The 25,154-nt window shown below is 34.2% G+C and overlaps 1 pseudogene; it reads right to left on the bottom strand.

Moving 5' to 3' along the window:
• Positions 1-7,651: 7,651 nt before the first annotated feature.
• On the bottom strand, positions 7,652-24,930 carry LOC131151427 (cytochrome b561 and DOMON domain-containing protein At3g25290-like; annotated as a pseudogene).
• Between the last annotated feature and the right edge of the window lie 224 nt (positions 24,931-25,154).

Raw genomic sequence — 25,154 nt, 5'->3', positions numbered from 1 at the left:
TCCTATTACAGTACATTAGATAATCGATTACATTCTTTAATTGTGGGTGATTTTCCAGCAATAGTTATGTCGTGACCACTTCAAATATAAAAATATAATCAATTATCTAATATTTAGCATGTCTAATCTAATAATTTCCTATCAATAAAAGAACAATGTGGCACTCCTAACCAGTTATAAATTGTCTCATCACCCACAATGAATCTATTTATATAGGACAAAAAGTACGTTAATTCTTGCATACAATGAGAACAAATTTGTTGAAAAACATCAATAAATTTAGTTAAGGGAGTTCATAGTCTTTTTAAATCTTCATGATAGAGTGTCTCTATTGAGATCTTTGGTGAAATTGAAGTAATTTTTCAATTAGCTGCTATTGAAAGCATAAAGCATAAATTTCATAACTTTAGATTCAGATTTGCATGAAATTTAGTGATATGATTTTAAATAAGCTTAGCCCAAATTCATACAAATCCAAGCTAAAATCTTAAACCTCAAATGCAATACCTAAATCAAGCTTGATTTGCTTAGTTTTTGTCATTAAGAATATTAAGATAAAAATTTTATAAAAATCATACAAGAATGTAATCATTAAAAAAATCCTCGTGCAAAAATTTGTACTATTTGTCATCTAATGTTAAATTACCATTTTACCTAAAAGTTTAAGCTGTTAGGTTGTGGGCCAACAATGTATATCAAGCTTTAACACTCCCCCACACATGCAGCCCGATAGCACGTGAAGAGATAAACAGATGACAAATAATGTCACAGAATAAAGACGGGTGACAAGATTAGATCCAGGACCTCCTGGTAACCAGAGCTTTGATACCATGTTAGATTACCACTTTACCTAAAAGTTTTAGTTGTTAGGTTGTGTGCCAACAATGTATATCAAGCTTTAACATCTAACATAAAAAAAAATCTAACATGAAATATGACATAAACAAACACTCTTGTCATAAAATTTTAAAAATAATCACTCCCCTATCATAAATGATGCACCATTATTTAAAGAGACATGCTAAAATTTACAACAAATATATTCAAATGATTGGGGCAAGGTTAGGATATCTTGCTGTCTTTTTTTCTTCACCTATAACAAATCCATGTTAATATGTCATCCATTAAAGCACAATTGCATAGAGAGAGTACAAGTGGGCACTACTCTGATTTTATGAAAGTAACTCTCATTTAATAGGAATAGTGTAAGTATGTACTACTTATTTGATTTTGTGAATTAACTCTTTCTTGATGGGGTTAGAATATTTAACTCACAATCTCTAACATGAAGTAGGTTTAAATTAGTAAGGTAAGAAAAGTGACTTTTTTTTTTTTAACTTTACCACAATCAAGAAAGCACACATATTTTTTGATTCGAAGGATCTAAGGTGATAAAGGATCTTCTCTTCAGAATTCTCAAAAACTTAACTACCCTAAGTGATGGCCAATAGGGGCTCCTGAATATTTTCTCTATAAATAATTGATTCTTGATTCAATGGTAGGAATCTAATTTGGACCAATTTTTCAAATTCACATTTTCTAGTTTTGTTAGTCCACAATGGTGTACACTAGTACGATCCTCACCCTCTACCCTCACTAAGTGCCGAGGAGACTTTTTTAAGTTAGTATTTTTGCAATTATTTGAAAGCCCTCCAAATAGTGAGCCCCAATATTAAGAATGGCAGCAAGCCAAAATTTGAAATCCTAAAACTTCTCGAGGCTGAGTCCAAAATTTGAAATCCTAAAGAGGCTCATTTGTATGGAAGGCACTATTTTTGTGGCCTTCTTTTTTTTTTTTTTTAAGCCTTTTGGGGTGCATGAAGCTCAAGTTTAGATTTGGCTAGAAAATTTTAACTACATGTCTATATAAAGGGAATGTTCTAATATGAGTTGATCTCTAAAACTCTTGAGCCTCAACCTTTCCAAAATAATTGGGAGTTGTATCATAAATCTTGAAAGTAATATGAACTTTGCAGTTTTATAACTTTCTCTTGGCTTGATTTACTTAATGAATTTAAGTTAGTATTTTGAATGACTAAAAAATAGTTTAAAAAATATATTTATTTTTTACATTGCATTTATAATTATATTGTTTTTTCCTTATTTTTAAAGTATATGTAATTTATTTATGTATTTTTATCTAAAAATTGAAATTCTCAAAAGGTTTACACCTTAATGCCATAAGGCTTATGCCTTGCCTACTTATCACGGGCTCCTTATGAAAAATTAATTATTGTCATTTCATGTGAGTATTGAAGCTTAGACCTATTCAAGAATGGTTACTATACATTCAGCGTACATGTGGGATAAATCAATTTTTAAAATTCAATTGATTATTAGTCATATTATGTAGACTAATAATCAACTGAACATGTTGATTATTTCTTTCATTTACGATTAGTGATGTTTGTATTTCAACCATTATTGAATTGTCCAATGTGGACAGTTTAGGAAGTTGTATTTACATTGTTGTCATCGTTCATGCTTTGGTCATTGTCATTATATATTTTGATCACGTCTCTACTTGGGTTCTCTGGGTGCATAGTGGGTTGTGGTGACAATTTGTTAGTGATGGAAAACTAGTAGGTGATGTGCACTTCCCCCATCTCATGTACTTGGAGAACCATGGGGAGATGCTGTTGAAATTTATAATGACTATGATGAAGGAATTTGAGCAATTGATCGCAATGTAATTGCAACATTCCTGAATGGGATAGGGATCCGTACCCTTTAGAAGGAAGGTGGTTGATTATAGGATTCACAATGCATGCGTCATAAACATTATGACAATGTAATCAACACCATTTACTTGAACATGTTATAGGGAATTAATGAACATGGATAAGAGTTGGATGAATGCACGGGGTAGGTTTTTGCCAAAACACATGAAAGGGGTACATGATTTCATAGAGTTCGCGAGTCCTCATGCTGATGGTTCTAGTGGAATAAGGTGTCCTTACAAGAAATGCCAAAACATAACATTCAAACACATTGATTTGGTTCATACACATTTATTAGACTTTGGAATGGAGAGAAGGTACACAACATGGGTGTTCCACGGTGAAGATTATGTAGTTCAGAGCGATGATGATGACGATGAAGATGAGGGGGCAAATATAGTAGGTGGTGATACACGTTCAGAAGGGTTAATCGAAATGTTAGGTGACTTACAAAGGGGGATTGCAGTAGACATGGAAGATGTTAGTGTGTCGCATACTGGTGATGAATCTACTTATGTAGGTACCATACCTTGTGATCCTAATACGTTAAATCGACTTGGTAAATCATTTGCTAATCTCATGAGGGATGCACGGGTGCCCCTATATCCAAGCTGTACAAACTTCTCAAAATTAGAGTTCCTGATAAAGTTGCTTCATGTAAAGACAATGCATGGGTTATCTCGAAGTGCATTCAACATGCATTTAAGCCTTATTAAGGCAGCACTGCCTGATGGTGAAACATTTCCAAAGTCCTTTTATGAAGCAAAAACATACATGCATGAATTGGGTCTCAGTTACACTACAATACATGCGTGTAGGTATGATTGTGCACTCTTTTATGGTGAACGTGAAAATGCGAATGAGTGTCTAGAATGTGGTGAACCGAAGTATACAACTAATTAGAAGAAGGGTAAACAGATCCCCCAAAAAGTTTTGCGATATTGTCCATTAATACCATGATTGCAACGATTGTACATGTGTAGAAAGACTGCTGTAGATATAAAATGGCACAAAGAGAAACATCTTCAAGAGGAAAACACCCTTAGCCATCCAACAAAATCGGAAGCTTGGGCAGAGTTTGATCAAATGCATCTGTGGTTTGCTAGTGATCCTCACTACAACAGACTTGGCCTTGCTTTAGATGGGTTCAATCCTTTTAGTAACATGAACAACCTATATAGCATGTGGCCAGTTATGATGATGTCATACAAAATGCCGCCATGGCGATGTATGAAGAACCCTTTATATATATGTCTCTACTAATTCTTGGACCGAGTGCACCTGGTAATGACATTGATGTTTACTTGAAGCCATTAATTGATGAGTTGAAAGAACTATGGGAAAAAGGAGTGGAGACATTTGATGTAGAAACCGGGACAACATTTCAGATGCATGTTGTACTGTTGTGGACAATTAATGATTTCCCCACCTACAATAATCTATCGGGCTGGAGCACAAAAGGTTACTTAGCATGCCTAGTGTGTAATAAGGATGTTGGGTCCTTATCTATAAAACATGGACGCAAGTTATGTTTTATGTGTCATCGTCGTTTTTTATAACCTAGACATCCTTGGAGGACTCGTGGTGTCAGAAGCTTTAATGGAAAACCTAAACGAAGGTTGCAACCAAACCAACTAAGTGAGGAAGAGATATTAAACCAACTCAAGCTGATCATAGATATGAAATATGGGAAATCACCTAGCAGTAGAAAAAGGAAACATGCTGAGTGGGAGTTAAATTGGACAAAGAGAAGCATCTTCTTCAAGTTGTCATACTAGAAAGATCTTCCACTATGCCACAACTTGGATGTCATACACATCGAGAAAAACATTTGTGAGAATTTCATTTGTATATTGCTGGATATAAATGGGAAGACAAAGGACAACGCAAATGCTTGTCGGGATATGGAAGATATGGGAATACGGCCTAAGTTGCATCTGATTCATGATGGGGAGAAACTTCTCATGCCATCAACCTGTTACAAATTTTCGAAAGATGAGAAGAATAATTTCTTTGAATAGTTGAAATCAGTGAATTTCCCTGATGGATATGCATCGAACATATCTCGATGTAGAAGCACAAAGGAAGGGAAGATGTTAGGAATGAAAAGTCATGACTGTCACGTCCTTTTGCAATGGGTTCTGCCCATTTTCCTTCGTGGAAACTTGACCGAAGATGTTCTCTTGGTGCTAATTGAATTGGAGATCTTCTTTCGACAGTTGTGCTCCAAGAAATTGAGTGTAAACGTACTTGAATGGTTAGCGGAGTCGATCCTATACCATTAAATAGGGTTGGTGCCACGGCAGAACACGTAGGAACTTCTGACATTAGAATTGAACCCTCTGTACACGTTGACTTCATCGATAGTGATGAAATTGATGGGGAAGATGAAACTATGGTTGAGTACTGCAGTGAAGAGGAAGACACTCTAGAAAGTGAGGATGATACTGATATTGAGGACGTATAGGGGGCAAGCATGTTATGTTGTCACCATGTATTTGACATGTGAAAATAAGTGAAAATATATTTACTATGCATCCATCTAATATCCAATCTTCTTAAATTTACTTGTAAATTATTTTGTAGACATGGCACCAGGAGGTCGTCGTCGCTTACTTCAGTCTAGGCTATCCATGACATCATCCTGCGAGGATGATGGGTCATCCTCAAGAGCGACTGAGCACGTCGGTGCTAATGCAGCACCATCTGAGCCCTCGAAACCCCAGCCCGACATGAATCCATCAGTTGGGGATCAAGCTCAGGGTGAGTTGCCGACCATAATGAGCAGCATTGGTAAGGTTACGAGTATTTGATTTAGAATAATATATTTACTGTCATTTCAAGTGTATGATTATCTTATTGCTCTTTAACTCTTCTTTCAACATCGACCTTTATGACGCAGACAACAAGTTCAGGCCGTGGTGCAGCGAAGAACATTGCGCTAAAGAAGCACCTGGAGAGGACTGGGCGGCGGATCCATATCAACATTCCTCTAGGCTTTACGGCCCCGCTTGAGGATTGGTGCACAATCTGGTCACGGGAGCTTGGCATTATATGTCGCCAATATGCTCCAGTCATCTGCTTCACCTGGCCACAGGTGTCGGAGGCTCAGCGCTTGGTTCTATATCAGTGCATCTTGGTAAGTAACCCTAAAACATTTCTTTCATTTTTAATATATTATCCAAAAGATTGTCAAACATTCAATATATATTTCATATGCAGGAAGAGTTTCATATGGAAATTTTCACCACAGACCATGTCACAAAGGCGATGAACACGCAGTTGTGCTCTCGGTTTAAGACGTATCGCAGAAAAATGCGCAACCATTTTAAGGATATGGGAGATGAGGTAGAAGTGCACCCATACGATAAGATCTCCCTAGAGGATTGGCGAGTGGTGTGTCGCCTTTTCGTGACCCTAATTATCAGGTAATGTGTTTCTATTAATTACAATAACTACTTTTTCATATTTATGTGAATAATAAAAAGTCATTACATCTATTTTGTAAGCTATCTGTGAAAAAAAATGTTGTGAATCGCAGCAAACTAGATACGACGTATTGTGGTGGCTCGAAATTATTCATCAATCATCGAAAGGTAATTGCTACAAAACTATCTGACCGTTACCTAACAAGTGTTATTTATATTGACACTGGTGAACTAATATTAAAAAACTTTTATATGATAATGTAGTGTGATCTCATCACTGGCGACCTGGAGTCGAGGCCGGATCTTTATCAGAGAACACATCAGAGGCCATCGGGGGAGTGGTCAAGTAGATTATTTAGTTCATTATTTTATTCAAAACGTCGGTTGTATTCTTATTCTTCATTTTCATCATTTTCATGACTGAAAATAAGCAAAGATGCTTGAGCTAAGAGATGCACCTGTTCCAAAGGGCAGTCAGCTAATGACGAATGACGAGATCTACACTCAGGTGCTTGGTCAACGAACGGGTGGCTGGTTGAATGGTCTTGGGAGTGGATACATCACCCGAACATCATCATCTTCTTTCAGTGTGGAGTCTCGTGTTGAGATTGACTGAGAGCATCGAGGTGCCCAGGCTCAAGTGGAGGAGATGGTTATCCGGATGCAAATGATGGAAGTGGAAAACCAGCAACTGAAAGAAAAGATGTCGAACTAGGAAGCAGAGATGGAAGTCATGAAGAATTGGAAAGTGCAGATCAAATAAATGATGCGCCAATCCCATCCAGATGATGCGGGTGACTCCTCTCATTAGAAGGTATCTAAAAGGTAGTTTGTCTTTGGGGCATAATATGATTGTTTTATATTGACTACATTCATCGGAATCGTACCATAAGAATGCTTATCATCCCTCTTTTATGGTTGTCCCTATTTGACCTTTAACCTGGACAAATCTTGTAGAAAATTCCCCTTCTCCACTTAATATTGGGCAATGTGTGATTTTTTAAGTATTCTAACTCATGTTGAGATCCCTATAAATTCATCAACATTAATGATTTCATGCTTTTATGACTTGTTTGGTACTTTAAAATAGAATGGATTGAATGTGAAATAAAATAAAAATTATATGACAAACATGAAGCAGGTTGGAAGGTCGGTGGGTGCTAAAACAGGCACACACAGTTCTTATTGCTAGAATTGTTGAAAAACAAGCAAACAAACGCCGCATAAAGATGGAATTGTTGAGAAAGAACTAGACAGACACGACTGAAAAACTTTTTAAAGAGAAAAAAAATACAAACATTCCTCATGTATACTAAATAAATACACTTGAAGTGAAGCCATTGTACAGAAACAAGAAAGAGGAACCCATGGGAGAGGGGGGTGGAGAGATCTTAAATATATTAACCTTACATCTGAAAGAAATCACATGAGAAATTACAACACTAGAATCAACTACAATACATACTAATTGGTCGATCTAAAAGCCATAAGCTATGGCTTGCCTTACATGGTGTTGGATCCATTGTAAGGCTTGGTCAACTTCCCAAATTTCCTCCTCAAAACAACCACCCAAATTTCCCAAATTACACCCAACACAACAAGCACAACTATGTAAGCTGATTTCCACTTCTTTGCAGGATCCAAGATGCATGTCTAGACCCTTGAACACATTTATGATGCCAATAACTAACACAACATATCCAATACTGTGGTGGTAGATGTTCCAGTAAAATTGGTACTTGTGATCCTTTTTTGGTCTCAGGAACAATGCAAATATCTACAAGAGGCAAATAAGTGGAACCACTAGAAAAGAACAATCCAAAAAATTTTGTTTCGACACAACTCTATTTTCCATATCAAGGCTTGCTCTCTCTTGTAGCTGAGAATATGGATAGAAAATAACAAATGTCAGGTCCCACGAAAAACATTCAAGACCCAAATGGTTCAAAGCTTTCTCATAATTTTCTTGTTGTTTCAATCTTGGAAACAAAGTAAGAAATTAGAAAATCTTCATTAATCAATTGAACACTTGGGTGAGCCCCAAGAAAACCAACCAGTTTGTTCTTAATTCTATCATTATTCATACATCTTAACAATGAAAGAGGTCGTCCGAAAATATTTGTTCACTGTCTACCAGAAAAGGAGCTCATGGAAGTCTAGAACACAAATTAGTGGGGATTGCAAGTCTTAAGTTTCACTGAAATTTAATATAGTTTTGATTCTTGTTTGCTTCTTAGCTGCAAAAAAACAGATACATAATTGGTGTGACCTTCCTCCTCCCCCCCCCCCCCACCCTTAAAAATAAATAAAATAAAATAAAAAAAAGAAAGAGACAACTGCAAACCAGAGTGTAAACTATAATGTTCTAAACTGTAGAACAAAGAGAAAAGGGAATGAAAATAATAAATAGAATAAAATTTACCTAGACAGTTGGAAGACAGAAAAGGGAAATTCCCAAATTACGATGAGAAGTGAACTGGAACCCCTTGGATTCATTTCCAAGCTTAAGACCAGTTCCCCAACCAGCCACCCCAATAACATATGCAGATAATTGGCAGGAAGCGTGAAGATAAAACCATGTCGGATCTGCAGTGGAAAGTTCTCATATACCTTGCAATTATGACTCCAACTGGAAACAGAATTCCCTAGCTCACAACATTCAAAATTCCATGAATCTGAGAAAAAGAACCAAATCCAGAATATTGTCAAAATCTTGTATCCAACAAGGATTTTTTTTTTTTTAAATCAAAGTGCGAAATAGAATAGTTACTCAATTCACTTTCTTTGATGATAATTGACAAGAGAAGGAGCAAATCAAGTTTTTTTTCTTCTTATCGAGTCTCTCAATTTTAAATCTTTTTTTTTTTTTTTTTGTGGTTAAATAAAACTTGGGAATCAACTGCTTATAATATTAGATCGAGCTTGTCTTGTATAGGCAAATTATATATTATGTCATAAAGTTCAAACTTCAGTTTAATAGATGATTTAACTTCTAGATTGCATGTTTGGATTGGTATATCTTGTGAACTGCATGCTGGTAGTGGACATTAGGACTACATGCTTGATTGGAACGCCACTTGCATGGCTGATGCAGTGATGTGTATTGCCTGCTGGTAGATACTTTTAGGTTGTTGCATGTCTTAATCTAAATGACATCTATATGATGCAAAAATATTGTGAATTGCATGCTTTTGTAACTTGCAAGTTTGGGAAATATTCTATTTATAGACGGCATGCTGTCGAAAATTTGTTGAAAATTTTAGAGAAAGGAAAGAAAAATTCAAAAGAGACCAATTTTGGACTCTATGATATAATTTATTTTTTTTATTTCTTGCTTGCTTGGTGGTTATGCCAATTTTGGTTGGAGTCTGTTATTTATATTTGAAGGTTTAAGTTTAATGTCAAATACATGCATTCAATTAGACATGTTGCTAGACATGTAAACCTAAAACAAACTTCTGAATTACCTCTTTTTTTTTTTTTTTTTCAGTTTCATTGGCCTAACTTTGATAAGCCCTAGATCCATTATGCAAGTAACCCAGAATATGTTCTACGACTTGAAATTGAAGTAGATATCTGACACTTGATCATATGACTTGCTCTTAAAATTTTGATGATTGTATAAGCTTATGTGTGCATTCTGTATTGTGATTTTTTAGAATGCTAGAATTTTGATTGATATAATTAGCTCTAAATTCTAGCAATGTAGGTTTAACTCCAGAAAGTCAATGAGTCGCAAAAGTATTTTATGTTAAAACAAGCTTAAATCTGAAAACTTAATGATTTCTATAGCAATGGGATTTATTTGCTAGATTTTGTTTATATTGAGTTCTATTTCAGAAGCCTATAAAGAATAACTATATTCTTAATTTGAAGTTCTGCAAGTCCATAATTGTTTTCATGTTACTGCATTAAGAATAAAAGTATTAAATTTTATAAGTTCCTTCTCTCTATTTATACTTAAATTTATGATCTTTCCAAATTCAACCAAAAGAATATGGAAGTATGCACATTGAAGTATTTGTAGATATTTATTCTATTTACTTAGGTTTAACTCTTTTGAAAATTTGTGACAAACTTGTAAGTGAAAATTCTATCAATCACGGACTCATTTGCATTATTTGATTATTATAGTTGTTTTAGAGTCCTATGGAAGTCATGTAAACCATAAACATTACATTCTATTTTTTTCATAGAACTATATTCTGATGTATGTTGTTTATGGGATGCATGAACATGTTACATTATTTAATACTTATTATATGAAGCTCTTGTGCACTCATAAAATTCATTACTAGTTGGATTATTGTGAACTGTTTATTGTAAACAGTTAGGTTTGGAGCATATCTCTATGAAAAATGTTATATTTACAAGAGAAATGCTGCCAAAATTTTTCAAAAAGTGTATACTAATTTTTTTTAACTTTCTTAATTTGTAGGGTTTGTAACTGTGACAACGTTAGCACGATGCCATGCACTACGGATGCAGCTTTTGACTTTTTTTGTTATTTGAATAGATGAAATGTATTTGAATTTGAATTTGTATAATGTATTTGTATTTAAATTTGAATTTGTATAATATATTTGTATTTGAATTTGAATTTGTATAATATATTTGTATTTGTATTTAAATTTGAATGAGAATTTTTAATAATTTATGATTTTTTTTGTAATTATGGTTTAATATTATGTATAAGAAAATGTAATTTAATTACAGATTTTTACAAGAATTAATAATTGGGAAAAAAGTTTTAGTGACAGTTCTAGAGAGCAATAGTGACGGTTTTAAAACCGTCACTAATAATAGAGCATTAGTGACGATTTTAAAACCGTCACTAATAATAGAGCATTAGTGACGAATTTAGAATCGTCACTAATACTATGGCTTTAGTGACGATTTTTGGTCGAGCCAGTGAAGAATCTATAGTGACGGGCTTAGGTTTTTAGTGATGGTTTTAATCTGTCATAAATACTCTATTATTAGTGGCGGTTTGAAAAATTCATCACTAATAAGTATTAGTAATAGCAAATATAGTGACTAATTGAAAACCGTCACTAATAACTTTACTTTTTGTAGTGAAGTTTGCAATATCTCTCTTTTACCTTCACCCCCTCTCTTAATCATTTCCATGAATCACTTTCTTAATCAACCCTCCATCTATGTCTCTGCAATTAGTCACTACCTTTTTCTCTTTTTCTCACTTAAAACTGCTCAAAAATATTGCAAAAAATTTCCTCCTAACTCATCCACCTTTTGAGTATTCCATGATCTCGAAAATAAATTTAGGTATTATACTTGGTGTATTCCCAAGAAGGGGGGGGGTTGAATTGGAATTTTAAAATTTATTCCTAGGCTTAGCTAATTTAACAGCAGTATATTCGCAACCTAGGGTCTGTCTATACAGTTCCAAATGCACATATAAATATAATGTGCAGAAATTATATCATGCGCGGCATTGACAATATAACATACATGTGCGATAAATATGCCTACGTCCCCGCCTCTAGCTCGCAAGCGCAAGGATTCCACTAATGCTCACTTAACGGGTGGAGCTGCACTAATTACAACCAAGTCAATTCAAGGGACTGACCTCAACCGACACGCCTTACTAGGATGGCGCACCTAACTTTCCTAACCGAGTCTAAACCAGTCCGGGACTATTTACCAAGGCTAGTCTCCCTCTTCAGGCTCGTGCCTAGAATACAACCAATGTATATAAATATTTGTGTACAAGGAAATGCTTCTTACACTAAGCTGATATGTACCAATAAGCTCAATTTAATCATTGTACCTCAATGATGTATGAACTATAAGCTCGATGCTCTATGTGTGCAATCAACACTCGGAATAATGACTTTATCTAATCAAGTACAAGAGTGTATTCTAAAACTATCTTTGAAACTATGTATCACTATATCTCAATCACAAGCTTAGGGTTTCAAAGATTACTACCAAAGGTATTCTAAATATCTCTAAACAATACTTTCTCAATATTCAAGCACAAGGAGATATTTAAAAATAATCTAATAAAAATATTTTTGCACACACAAAATACAAACCCAAATGAGTCTTGCAATAATAATGTAAAGACCCACTTAGCTATAGTATTTTTCCCACACAAGATTTGTCAAATTAAATCATTGGAGAAATCCTTGTTTAACCTTCAATATGAAAATCAAATATCTCAAACAAGATTTTCAAAAGCTCAAGCACAAGAGATATTTTTGAAAAACAAGCTTTGTCAAAAATATTTTTCTTCACAATACGAGACAAGCTTTTGAGTCTTACAATGTTAATGTAAAGACTCACAAGCTTAAGAAGGTTTCCCACAAATGAATTTATGAACTAAATCACTGGGAACACCTCTAGGCTTACTCTCACTAAAATAAAAAATCAATGCACTTATATGAGAGTATAAGCACGTAGGAACTATATGGAACAACTCAAAATACTCTCTCTCAAAAGGGTTTTGTAATAGAATGATCAATGGAGGAGTATATGGCTTTGAGTGTGGAGACTATGAAAGTAGGGAAGATTTTGGCCAATAAAATTTTCAGAGAATTTTTTGCTAATCTAAAACTCTAATCACCTTTTAATTTTGCCAATGAAAGGATAAATATTGAAATGGGAAGAATTATAGCTGTTAGGGACATATAGGGTATTATTAGGACTATTTTAAACCATTTCAACACAGTTAACCATGTTTAAATATTTTAACCGCGGTAAAAATAATATGGCAACCCGAGAGCACCGGTCGACCGAAGGCAGGTTCGGTTGACCAAGTTGTGCAAGTTCGGTCGACCGAGAAAGTTTTGAACTAAAAGTTCGGTCGACCAGTCAACCAGGTTATAAAGGCAATTTTTCTTTTCTACAAGGTTCGGTCGACCGGGAGGTTTTGAACTATGTAGTTCGGTCGACAGGAGCATTGGAATCTCCTATGTGTGGATACGGTGGACCAGGTAGTTGGCTTAAGAATTGGGCTCGGTCGACCGTATGGTCAAATGTTGACTTTGGTGGGAGTTCAGTCAACTGGGTAAAATGAACTGAGCCGTGTTCGGTCGACTGGGCAGTGGTCAAACAATTGACCTAGTGACTGTTCGGTTGACCAACCTATTTGTACTTGTGAAGTACAATCGACTGAACATGCATTTTAAGTGCACTTCAGTCCTATTCCCTATGTATATTAACCCTATTCATGTGATGTTTATTTTTAATGTAATCGGGAACTTTTTCATGTAGATTTGTGGGTCCTAAGGTCAGTCTAAGGTATTTGAGAATTAACCCCAAAAATCTGGCATCGATCGAGTGAAGGGTGTTTCCTAAGGTCTATCTATGGTCTTAATTTTGTGTACGGACCTAAAGTCGTTCTAAGGTTTTTGAGTTTGTAGTTCCTATATGCATGATATGCATTAAATATTACAGACCTTTCCTACTTAAATATTACAGACCCGAATTAAATAATAATGAAATACAATAAAAATAATCTTCAGGATCTTCAAGCTTTACTTCATGTGCCATTAGTGTATCTGCTAATATAAACATGCACATGAACTAGATAGTAATTAAATACTTGAGTATTTGTCATTATCAAAACCAGGATATGACCCATAGGGTCAACAATCTCTCCATTTTTTATGATGACAAATACTTGCCTACTTCTCCCCCTTTTGGTAACAACAAAAAGGGCATAAATAAACATTTAAGTATATAGGTAAATAATCATCTGAATACAAGATATGTTTGGGAAAAGGTTTTTAGAAAATTTGGCAGCATGCCATTTGAAAACAAAATATTTTTTTCCCAAAAATACTTGTATACAAGTGACCTGATTGAGTATTAATATTAACAATATGTCCACAACTACTTACTCAAATAGTCTAGTATTCTCAACACATAAAATAGAAGTATAACTTTCAGTCATTCAAGAAATATAATAGTCATACTATGCACAATGAATGACAAAAATAACCTTAGAAATTAAGCACACAAACAACATAACTGGTCGTTTAAATGATTTAAATGACATGAAAATAAGGTTAGACCATAAGCATACACAAACTGTTGCAATTAAAACATATTATAAGACCCGTGGAAGATTTGAGTTAAAGGCACACGACATATGATACCAAGAAGAAGGTTTGAGCATAAACACAGTCTAACTAGTTCGCATGCATTTTTATGTGAAGTTACCGAACCAGTTATGCAATTTTATAACTTATATGTATATAATAATAATAATAATAATAATAATAATAATAATAATAATAATAATAATAATAATAATAAGTTATGAGAAAAAGTTTGAGTTTTGAAAATAGTTCTTGCTATAAAGTATTACAATAAATATATATGTATATAATAATATATATCCCCCTTATAATGTTTGCAAAATGGTGTGCTTGCTGAAAAAGAAACTTTAATTTAAAATAAGCAAGCACAAATTTTCTGGTTTGTCAATTAAGGACATACTAAAATATAACAAGAAAACGACAACCATAATAATCCTAAAAAATTTAACAATCACATGCAATATCATATGGAAAATCAAATAACATGTGGCAAAGAATTATATATCAACTTAAGATTTTCACAAAGATCATTTCAGTTAAGTACATGCCACAGTGAGTTCACAATAGATCTAAGCTAAAAGTATTAGAAAGCATGATAGAAAGAATTTAATTTGAGACGCTCCCCCTTTCAATTTGAGTACGTGCTTAGATTCTTTAACTACTTATACTAACCAAATATTAATTTCATTATCCTTAGCAGTATAAGCCATCAATCCAAATCGTTAAAATCAACTATACTGAATATTTGTCAATTGCATTTGTCACTTGATTAGTATAGTTGTCCTTATAAATCATAGATGCATCAGAGAGTATATATTGAGGCGTGCAATAATGTTCATAACCCAAGAACATTCCATATCAAATCATAAGCCTTTAAGCACTTGATATAATGTTTAGGGTATTCCCAAGAGCCTCAATATTTAGTAGATGAAAGTGATGCATATGGATCATTTATACGCTTCCTATAGGGATGGATCTGAGCCTTTTTATATGGTTGATGATTATGTTAGGATGAAGTTTAATTATCTATTTGGTTTCACTCATCCTTTCAAAAATGTTTTAATATTAATTTTATCATAATCATCTTTAGCTCAATGTTTTACTTTGGGAAAATTCTTGTCGAAATTTTGGCAGCATGCCGTCTATAAATCGGACATTTTCCCATAAAACCTGTACCTGATAGGTTCAAATAAGCAATTCATAATTAAGTTCAAGGCACACGAGAACCTATATCTGCTACCAGTATGCAATACACAACATACTACATCAGCCATGCAGTTGGCGTTCTATACAAGCATGTAAGTAAATAAGTTTTTGCAACAGCCTTGCAGATGTTGTTCCATGCAATCCATTATTATCAAACAATATATTCAATAACTGTTCACAATACTAGATAATCACAAATCACTATCCATCAAGATATAATATGAACAATAAACAACAATGGATAGTTATACATTTAGTATAGTATTGTTATTCATTAAGGCATATGGGCATAAATGTTTCGAGATAAGGAGAGTATTTTAATTTATATAGATATGAAGGATAAAAGCTCCCCCTGAGTTATGCACTCAACTCATTTTATGCATTTTTCATTTTTTCAACTTCTTAAGCCAAATACCCTAAGATTTTCAATGGTTTAATCTTGGCGTGAATGCTTTAGGGTTATTTGACCAAAATGTCATAACATATATTCGTTTAAGTGTGATAAGCCTATGTCTGCCTTTTTTCTTATAATATTTCAATATGTGAGAGAGACTCGAGCTAGAATGGCTTTCAACTTACAATTGCATATGCATAGGTTTGCTTGAATTTTATACATTCATCTAGATTGAGACCTAGGCGATCATATTAGCCATTCAACTCATCTTTGAGTACATAAAGCTCTAAAGGATATGACTTAATGATTTGAAAGCATGTGAAGGGAAGATAAATAAATAATCTTTGAAAAATTAAATCACTAATGGGTACAAAAGAGTACTTAGGATAGGTAGGACATTTTCCAGGATAAGAAGTCTAAAGACATTGTCTTGATTGTTTTGGCAAAGAGCACTAAGGAGTATATGAATTTTGACTGTAGCTCTTTGGTTATTGGAAAGTATCCTTTAGATATGATCATGATTTGTAGCAAGGATACAAACCGAAGGATGGGTATAATCTTTACTGGATATGATCGTGGTTTGGTAAAGAGTTCCTATGGAGGAAATAGGTTACCCAAGATTAGAGAATTTATATTTAAAACTCCAAAGGGAATACTTTGATTTAAAAGTAAAACTCGAATCCCTTAGTGGATGCCTCTAATTTGGTTATGAAGAGGAGGTCTTTTAATTTACACTTGTATGGTAAGGAGTTATGATCATCAGTGCATAAACCAGGATAGATGACTAAGAATTTTATTATGCTATTAAAGCTCCATGGTGAGTTTAGGATTAGAAGATACTTAATGTATTGTTTATTTCCTAAATCTCAGTCTTATGCAATGGACAAAGTATGCTTAACATTAAATTTTCGTATTTAAGTATGATTTAAGCATTTTGAATTGTTTACCAAGCACAAGTGTTTTGTCCATTTTCAAAGTGGATTTTATTCTTAATATAAAAAAAATAGTATATAATGAATGCAAATACTTAAGTTTTGACAAATTTTAACCAAAACCACTTCCCAAGCCTTTTGGTCATCACTATCCCTAAACCTAGACATAGGATCTAAGGATGAATTAACTAATCTGGTAATATTAATTTAGATTCATTTTTCCTTGAGTCCTAAGGGATTTGCTTTCATGACAACCCACTCAATTTCTTTACTTAAGCCTCTGACACTTCCAAATAGATAGTTAAACCACATGTGCCCTTTATTTCATAAAATAAGTATATTTTGTATATACATGAAAAATTATGCTTATTTAAATTATTTTTGCTTGATGAGGCAAAACTATGGGATATATGAATTAAGCTTGAACCCTTATTGAATAGAATTTTCCTTTTAATTCCTAAAGGTTCATTATGATTATTATTTTCATTTTTAATTTTGAGAGCAACTTTAGAATAATCATCTAGGGTCTGTCTATACAGTTCCAAATGCGCATATAAATATAACGTGCAAAAATTAAATCATACATGGAATTCACAATATAACATACATGTGCGAAAAATAAATTATGAAAAAATTAAATGCACACACAATATGTTGTCCAGGTTTGGCCAACTGTGCCTACGTTCCCGCCTCTAGCTTGCAAGCCCGAGGATTCCACCAATGCTCACTTAATGGGTGGAGCAGCACTGGTTACAGCCATATCAATTCAAGGGGCTGACCTCAACCAACATGCCTTTCCACGATGGCGCACCTAACTTTCCTAAATGGGTCTAAGCCACTTCGGGACTATTTACCAAGGCTAGTCTCACTCTTCAGGCCCGTGCCTGGAATACAACCAATTTATATAAAATTTTGTGTATAAGGAAATACTTCTTGCACTAAGCTAATATGTTCCAATAAGCTCAATTTAATCAATGCACCTCAATGGTGTATGAACTATAAGCTCGGTGCTCTATGTGTGCAATCAACACTCAGAATAATGACTTTATCTAATCAAGCACAAGAGTGTATTCTAGAACTATCATTGAAACTATGTATCACTATATCTCAATCACAAGCTTAGGGTTTCAAAGATTACTTCCAAAGGTATTCTAAATATCTCTAAACAATACTTTCTCAATATTCAAGCACAAGGAGATATTTAAAACTAATCTTGTAAAAATATTTTTGCACGCACAAAATACAAGCCCAAATGAGTCTTGCAATAACAATGCAAAGACCCACTTAGTTATAGGATTTTCCCCACACAAGATTTATCAAATTAAATCGTTGGAGAAATCCTTGCTTAACTTTCAATATGAAAATCAAATATCTCAAACAAGATTTTCAAAAGTTCAAGCACAAGAGATATTTTTGAAAAACAAGCTTTGCCAAAAATATTTTTCTTCACAATACGAGACAAGTTTTTGAGTCTTGCAATGAGAATGCAAAGACTCACAAGCTTAAGAAGGTTTCCCACAAATGAATTTATGAATTAATTCACTGGGAACACCTCTAGGCTTACTCTCACTAAAATAAAAAATCAATGCACTTATATGAGAGTATAAGCACGTAGGAACTATATGGAACAACTCAAAATACTCTCTCTCAAAAAGGTTTTGCAATAGAATGATCAATGGAGGAGTATATGGCTTTGAGTGTGAAGACTATGGAAGTAGGGAAGATTTTGGCCAATAAAATTTTTAGAGAATTTTTTGCTAATCTAAAACCCTAATCACTTCTTAATTTTGCAAATGAAACGCTATATATAGAAATGGGAAGAATTATAGTCGTTGGGGACATATAGGGTATCATTAGGATTGTTTTAAACCATTTTAACACAATTAACCTTGTTTAAATATTTTAACCGGGTAAAAATAATAATGCAACCCGAGAGCACCAATCGACCGAAGGGAGGTTCGGTTGATTGAGTTGTGCAAGTTTGGTTGACCAGAAAAGTTTTGAACTAAAAGTTCAGTCGACTAGTCAACCAGGTTCCAAAGGCAATTTTTCTTTTCTGTGCGGTTCGGTTAACCGGGAGGTTTTGAACCAAGTAGTTCGGTCGATGGGAGCATTGGATTCTCCCACGTGTGGGTACGATCAACCGGGTAGTTTGGGCTCGGTCGACCGTATGGTCAAATGTTGACTTTGGTGGGAGTTCGGTCGATCGGGTAAAATGAACTGAGCCATGTTCGATCGACCAGGCAGTGGTCAAACAGTTTACTCGGTGACCGTTCGGTCGACAAACCTATTTGTACTTGTGAAGTATGGTTGATCGAACATGCATTCTAAGTGCATTTCGGTCCTATTCCCTATGTATATTAACCCTATTCATGTGATGTTTATTTTTAATGCAATAGGGAACTTTTTCGTGCGAATTTGTGGGTCCTAAGGTCAGTCTAAGGTATTTGAGAATTAACCCCAAAAATCTGGCGTCGGTCGACTGAAGGGTGTTCCCTAAGGTCCATCTATGGTCTTGATTTTGTGTAGGGACCTAAAGTCGTTCTAAGGTCTTTGAGTTTGTAGTTTCTACATGCATGATATGCATTAGATATTACAGATTTTTCCTACTTAAATATTACAGACCTGAATTAAATAATAATGAAATACAATAAAAATGATCTTCAGGGTCTTTAAACTTTACTTCATATGTATATAAACCTGCACATGAACTAGATAGCCATTAAATACTTGAGTATTTATCATTATCAAAACTAAGATATGACCCATAGGGTCAACATTAGGTCTGCTAGAATAAAACTCATGACTATTTCATCATTTATGACTCCCACCAAATCTTAACAAGCAACAGTTGCGTAGCAAAGTCTCACCAACTTACTTCTAGAAGCATTGGTAATCTTTACTCATTCTTTTTTTTTTTTTTTTTTTAGGAATTTCTCAACTGTAAGTGATATAATCTATTGAAGACCCTCAATCAAATCAAAGTAGCAATAAAAAGTGTTATTTAGTTGTTTTATCGAACAATTAGAAAGGAAGAGTTTGAATTCAACATCAAGTACAGAAGGAATCTTTTCTAGTGATAGTTTTGAAACTAACTATTGCATGTGAAAAGAAAATCAATTTTAATTTTTGTTTACATGTCTTCATAACTTGATTTTGAGGCATCTTTGAATCCAATCTAGTCATCTCGGCCTGAATGTCATATGAGAATATGAACATGGCAAATATAAATTTCATATTGATTTGCTTCCAAGTTGAAATGTACAATTTGCCAGCCAATTTAGTACTGAAACTTTACATTTTAAAATAACATTGAGACTCTTAAAAAGATAAGAAGGAAAAAATTGCAATTTGTTATACTATTATTTTGACAAGGATGCTACCTTCTAATGTGCATGCTCGTGAATCCTGTTGTCAACGCAATGGTCATTTTCTTCTTTTTAAATTTGAATTGCTTGAATTATCTAAATAAAAAGTGTTTTTAACTACAAAACCCAAGCATTTCATTCTAAAAAGGTGGCTTGGTTGAATTTTTTTAGTTTGTTTTAGAAAGAAAATATATGATATATCTCAAATATATCACCTACTTAAAAGAGATCAGAGCGCAGCATTATGAGGGCAGTTACCATCCAAGTCAGCCGCCTGATCGGAGTAATTGATGTCTACCTTATAATAAGCAAAGCGATTGACGCCAACGAGGTAAGAATCGGTGCGATTTACGCTTGCACCATAACTCGCCAATAAATGGCATTACACCCTTGGGTCAACCTCCGGCACTGCAAATAGGGATTTGGAGAAGAAACTAAGGTATCTCACTCTTAACGCAATCTTATTATTGCATTCGACCTCTTGAAAGCATCCCCTTACTTAGGCATCAGAAAGGTCCCCCAGAGTACACCCTAGGTCCTCCAAGCCAGTTTTATTTGTCTCTTTTTAGGTGGTTGTGATCAAGGATCGAGTCGTGAAGATTGTTCAATTTTTGGAAAAAGAATGTAGGAAGGACAAAACAATATTCATTTGGGATTGCCAAGGTGATTATTGGGCATGAGTACAAGTCATGTGGGCTCTGCCCACACACATTTGAATTGCATTAATAATAATGTAACAATTGCATGAATAAAGTAATTTGAATTTGTAATTAATTTTTCCTTAACTGTTTTTGATAATCGAAATAATAATATAACAATAATTGAATTAATAATTTTTATAACCATTATTAGTAAATGAATTAACTTATGAACAATAAATAAAATAATTAATATTTAAAATTTTGCATAAATAAAATTTTTTAGTATTTTGAAATATATTCACATAAATTTACAATTTAATTATTGTAACAACCAATAATAATTGAATTAATATTTTTCTAACAAATAATTAATTTAATAATTTCTATAATTATTAATAATAATTAAATTAATAGTTTATGTAACCACTAATAATGGTTGAATTAATAATTTTAAATACATTAACCAAGTTATGTAAAATAATGACATGGGGTTCAAGAAAAATTGATAAAATACATCAATCTTGCTTTTTATGGTGCTGCCTTTCTTAGCTTTCCTAACCTTCATCGAATGCTACGAAATCATCGTAGTCATTGTAATGATATCTCCTTAATAAGCTATTATTTTATGCGTTGAAATGCAGATGATAAAATTTCATTTTAACATATGCAATAACTTGTCTATCTTTTTTTTTTTTTGAATATCGTCCGGGTGTCCCCAGCCAGCATCTACCAGATTACCCTAGGATGCATCACAACCAAGACTAATCCCCATGCCCCACAGAACCCAAATAACTTGTCCATCTTTGCATATATGTTAGTTGACGTAAAGAATATATAAGTTTGTACAACAAATTTTTTTAAATTAAAAATTCTCTCAAATTTGGAATTACTTCCAAACATGATGTCAACATTGCTCTTGAAGTAGTACTTTATTAATTGAAAGAAGCTATCATATTAAGTTGCAGCGGTCTTAGGTCCAACTTCAATAAGGTATTGTCCACTTTACTCCATTGGCCTCACTGGTTTGTCTTATAAAAGATACCTCACATAGTTGGAGCCCAAACTATCTTTATAAGCCTAAGATCTCCCTACTAAATATTTGATATAGGACTATGACATGCTCTCCTGTCCAATATCTAACGCCCTTATCAAAGTGACTCACACCTCTGTGCAGGATTCACCCACATGATAGGGTTGCTCTAATACCAAATGTTATTGTCTTGGACCCAACTCCTGCTAGGTATTGTCTACTTTGGTCCACTGATCTCACGGATTTTTCCTATAAAAGGTGTCTCATATAGTTAGAGTCAAACCATCCTTATAACTTGAAGATTTCCTTAGTAGACATCTGATCTAGGACTGTGACTCAAGCCATGAGAATGAGATTGTTGAAGTCTTACATCACTTTTAATTCCTTGACAATTGCAATTGAATGACATTCACCTATCCTGTGTTTGGGAGCATAGATTTTGAATTTTGGATTTGGATTTGCATGGAATTGGATAAAATGCAAAAGAAAATTATATTGAGTTTCATGAAAATTCACATAAATTCAAATTTAAGTTCTAAAATCCGTGCTCTTTATACTATCTTAGTGAACTTTGGCCTTTAATTAGTACTTCTTTGAGCTACCATGATTTCTTAGGATTATGATCAGGACTTCATTGAGTTGCCTTCGCTTTTGGGTTTTACGTTAGAGTATCATCTTGGTTACTATGTATATGTGCATTGTTTTGGCCTAAAATACCTATGAATATTATCCAATTGTCATAGTTTGATGTTAACAAAATGTATGGTGTTGATGATGTGCTCGATGCAAGAATTTATCTTCAATGATGGCTACTTTTCTTATATTGTGTTAGATTAAATCTTACATCGTATAAAGTTACTCTATGAGCTCTTATGTTTGATTCTAGATGAAGGCTAACTATTGATTTATTAGTCGGGAGTTGTAAGTTCAGTCAAATCCTCCCTTATTTTGGTGTCGCCTACAAGGGTGGAATGGCTCATCTAAGGTGGAATTTCAAGTGTTAAATTTTTTTTTTTTTAAAAAAAGAAATTTACTCTAGGAATATGTTGTGGGGGAAAGGGGGGTTATGGAGGTGATGTCCAAAACACAATGACTAAAAATAAACCTTCTCCTCGTCTAATCAACACAAAGTAGAATAATTAATTATCCAAAAATAGAAATACATAGCAACTAAGCATACAAGACCAACCACACAACCACAAAGAAAATACCAAGATTTATGTGCAAAACCTTTCGGTGTGAAGGGAAAAAGCACGGTACTGAAGTCCACTTCCAATCTCCACTATTTCAAAATAGTAGGCTATAATAGGTCTTCCCTAATTAAAACTAGAGGCATACATAAATAAAAATCATCAAGAATCACAAATTCTTGGCATAGAAAAATAATGAGTCATTACCATAAAGGTGGAATTAAACTTAAATGAGAAATAGGGAGGTCTCACCTCAAATAAAGGTTGTTGTGCAAGCCACCAAGCCAAAGTTACAAAGCTCCAAATGACAGCAGACCGATCATAATGAAGAAGGATGAGTCAAAAACAATGATGAGTCCCTAAAATGCATGATTTTAGACCATCATTTACCCTTGTTTATCCTTGTTTTATTACGTATTTACCCAGTATTATCATTGTTCGGAGCTATGCAAGGTTTGTTGGTCTTTTCAGGAAAAACAGGTTAAAATCGAGGAGTTAGGCATACGAGAAGCTAAAGGAGAAGTTGGGGACACGCAAAGCTCAAATTAGATGCTCAACCAAACTCTTTAAGCTCTATATCATCAAAGGAAAGGAAGGCTTTGCTCGACCAAGTAGTGCAATAACCAGCAATACCAAGGGCAACCTAGTCTTCCACTGCAACCTCTGAAGTTCAGTCTGAAATCAAAATGCTATAAGGGTTGACCAAGTGATCGACTATGTAACCCTCAAACGGTGACTAAGGCAAGGTGCTAAACTCTTCTAAGCCAAGAATACCAAGAGCATAAACCAAATGGTCGACCAAGAGACATTGAGGGGCAACTACGTCGAATTCTAGAGATTTTCTGAAGATCAAGATCCTACAAGACTCGATAATCAACTTGACCAGCAAGCCCCTGACGAGCCACTTAGTGGAAGACATTGAAGATTTGAATTCCTTATTTCCCATGAGACTTGATTGAGGAACGCACAAGAGGAGGGAACGACTTGGTCGACGATGAAGATCTTCTACGCGAGATATGCTGCAGACTTTCCTAAATTGTGAAACAAACTTTGTAAACCCGAGAGCCTATAAATATTCACTATGAACATGGGCTTTGGGTTTCTCTTTAGCCTCTCTTAGGTTAGTGATAGAATTAAGATGTCATTAAGAGCCATTGTAGATTCGTTAGAGTATATTCCAATACTTGTTCTGGTTTGTGCAACACGTATTCAATGGCCTATGACAACTGGCAATGCTCTTGTGCTTTCTGTGTATATTAGACGATCATTCAACTGTACCTCCAATTGTTAGTGACCAACGACTTGAATACAAAGGAGTGATCTTTTACATGCTTTCTCTTTACTGCTTTCATTTATCAGCTTTCCTTTAATTGCTTTCCTTTATAGCTTGATTGTGATGAATATCTAGTAGACAGGATAACACTTCTATGGGTTCAATCAGGTACATGTATTGGGCTACAGTATCCCATAGAATTTCTCATGATCTTTGTGATAGAGTATACTCTGGTTCTTGACCGTGCTCCGGATGGTTGGTGCACGCTTGCTACTCTATGCCCTCGAATGGCTCCTTGGACTATTTAGTCGGGTTCCAGTTAGTTTAATGTGGTAAACTGACTAAACTTAGATTATGCACACGACATCCTAGGTCTGATTCATGATTAAACACTACTTTGTAGGATTAGAGTTAAGTTAGATTTACATGCTTTCATTTACATTCTTTCAAGTAGTTGATAGAACACACCTTGAAAAATACCATCTTTTTACTTTTCTTTTACACAAGGCTACAATAAACTAATTTGGAAGTGGTTTGATAACTACGCTTTAAGTCCCTGAGGATCGATGACCAACTTCCCCCACTTTCTACTGAACTTGGGATTAGTTAGGATTTATAAATATTATTTTTGATAGTTAAAGACACAAACCTTGGCGAGCCCACCAAATTTTGGTGCCATTGCTGGGGACTTAGCTATGGTTATAAGCCAACTTCCATTTTAAAGTAATGTTGCTTTTGCTTTCTTTTTTACTTTATTTATTTTTACTAATTATAAAGTCTTAAATCTGTGTGCTTCAAGTGTGTATGTTTGGTTTGCATTATTTGGATCCTAAGATAGTTCCCCTAGATCCCAAGATTGAGAAATCTCATAGGTCGTCTAGGAAACCTACCTCTACTTCTATA

This window comes from Malania oleifera, chromosome 3, assembly GCF_029873635.1.
Source record: "Malania oleifera isolate guangnan ecotype guangnan chromosome 3, ASM2987363v1, whole genome shotgun sequence".
NCBI classification, from domain to species: Eukaryota; Viridiplantae; Streptophyta; class Magnoliopsida; order Santalales; family Ximeniaceae; genus Malania; species Malania oleifera.
The sequence above is the reverse complement of the archived record's forward strand: the minus strand, read 5'-3'. Positions and strand labels throughout refer to the sequence as shown.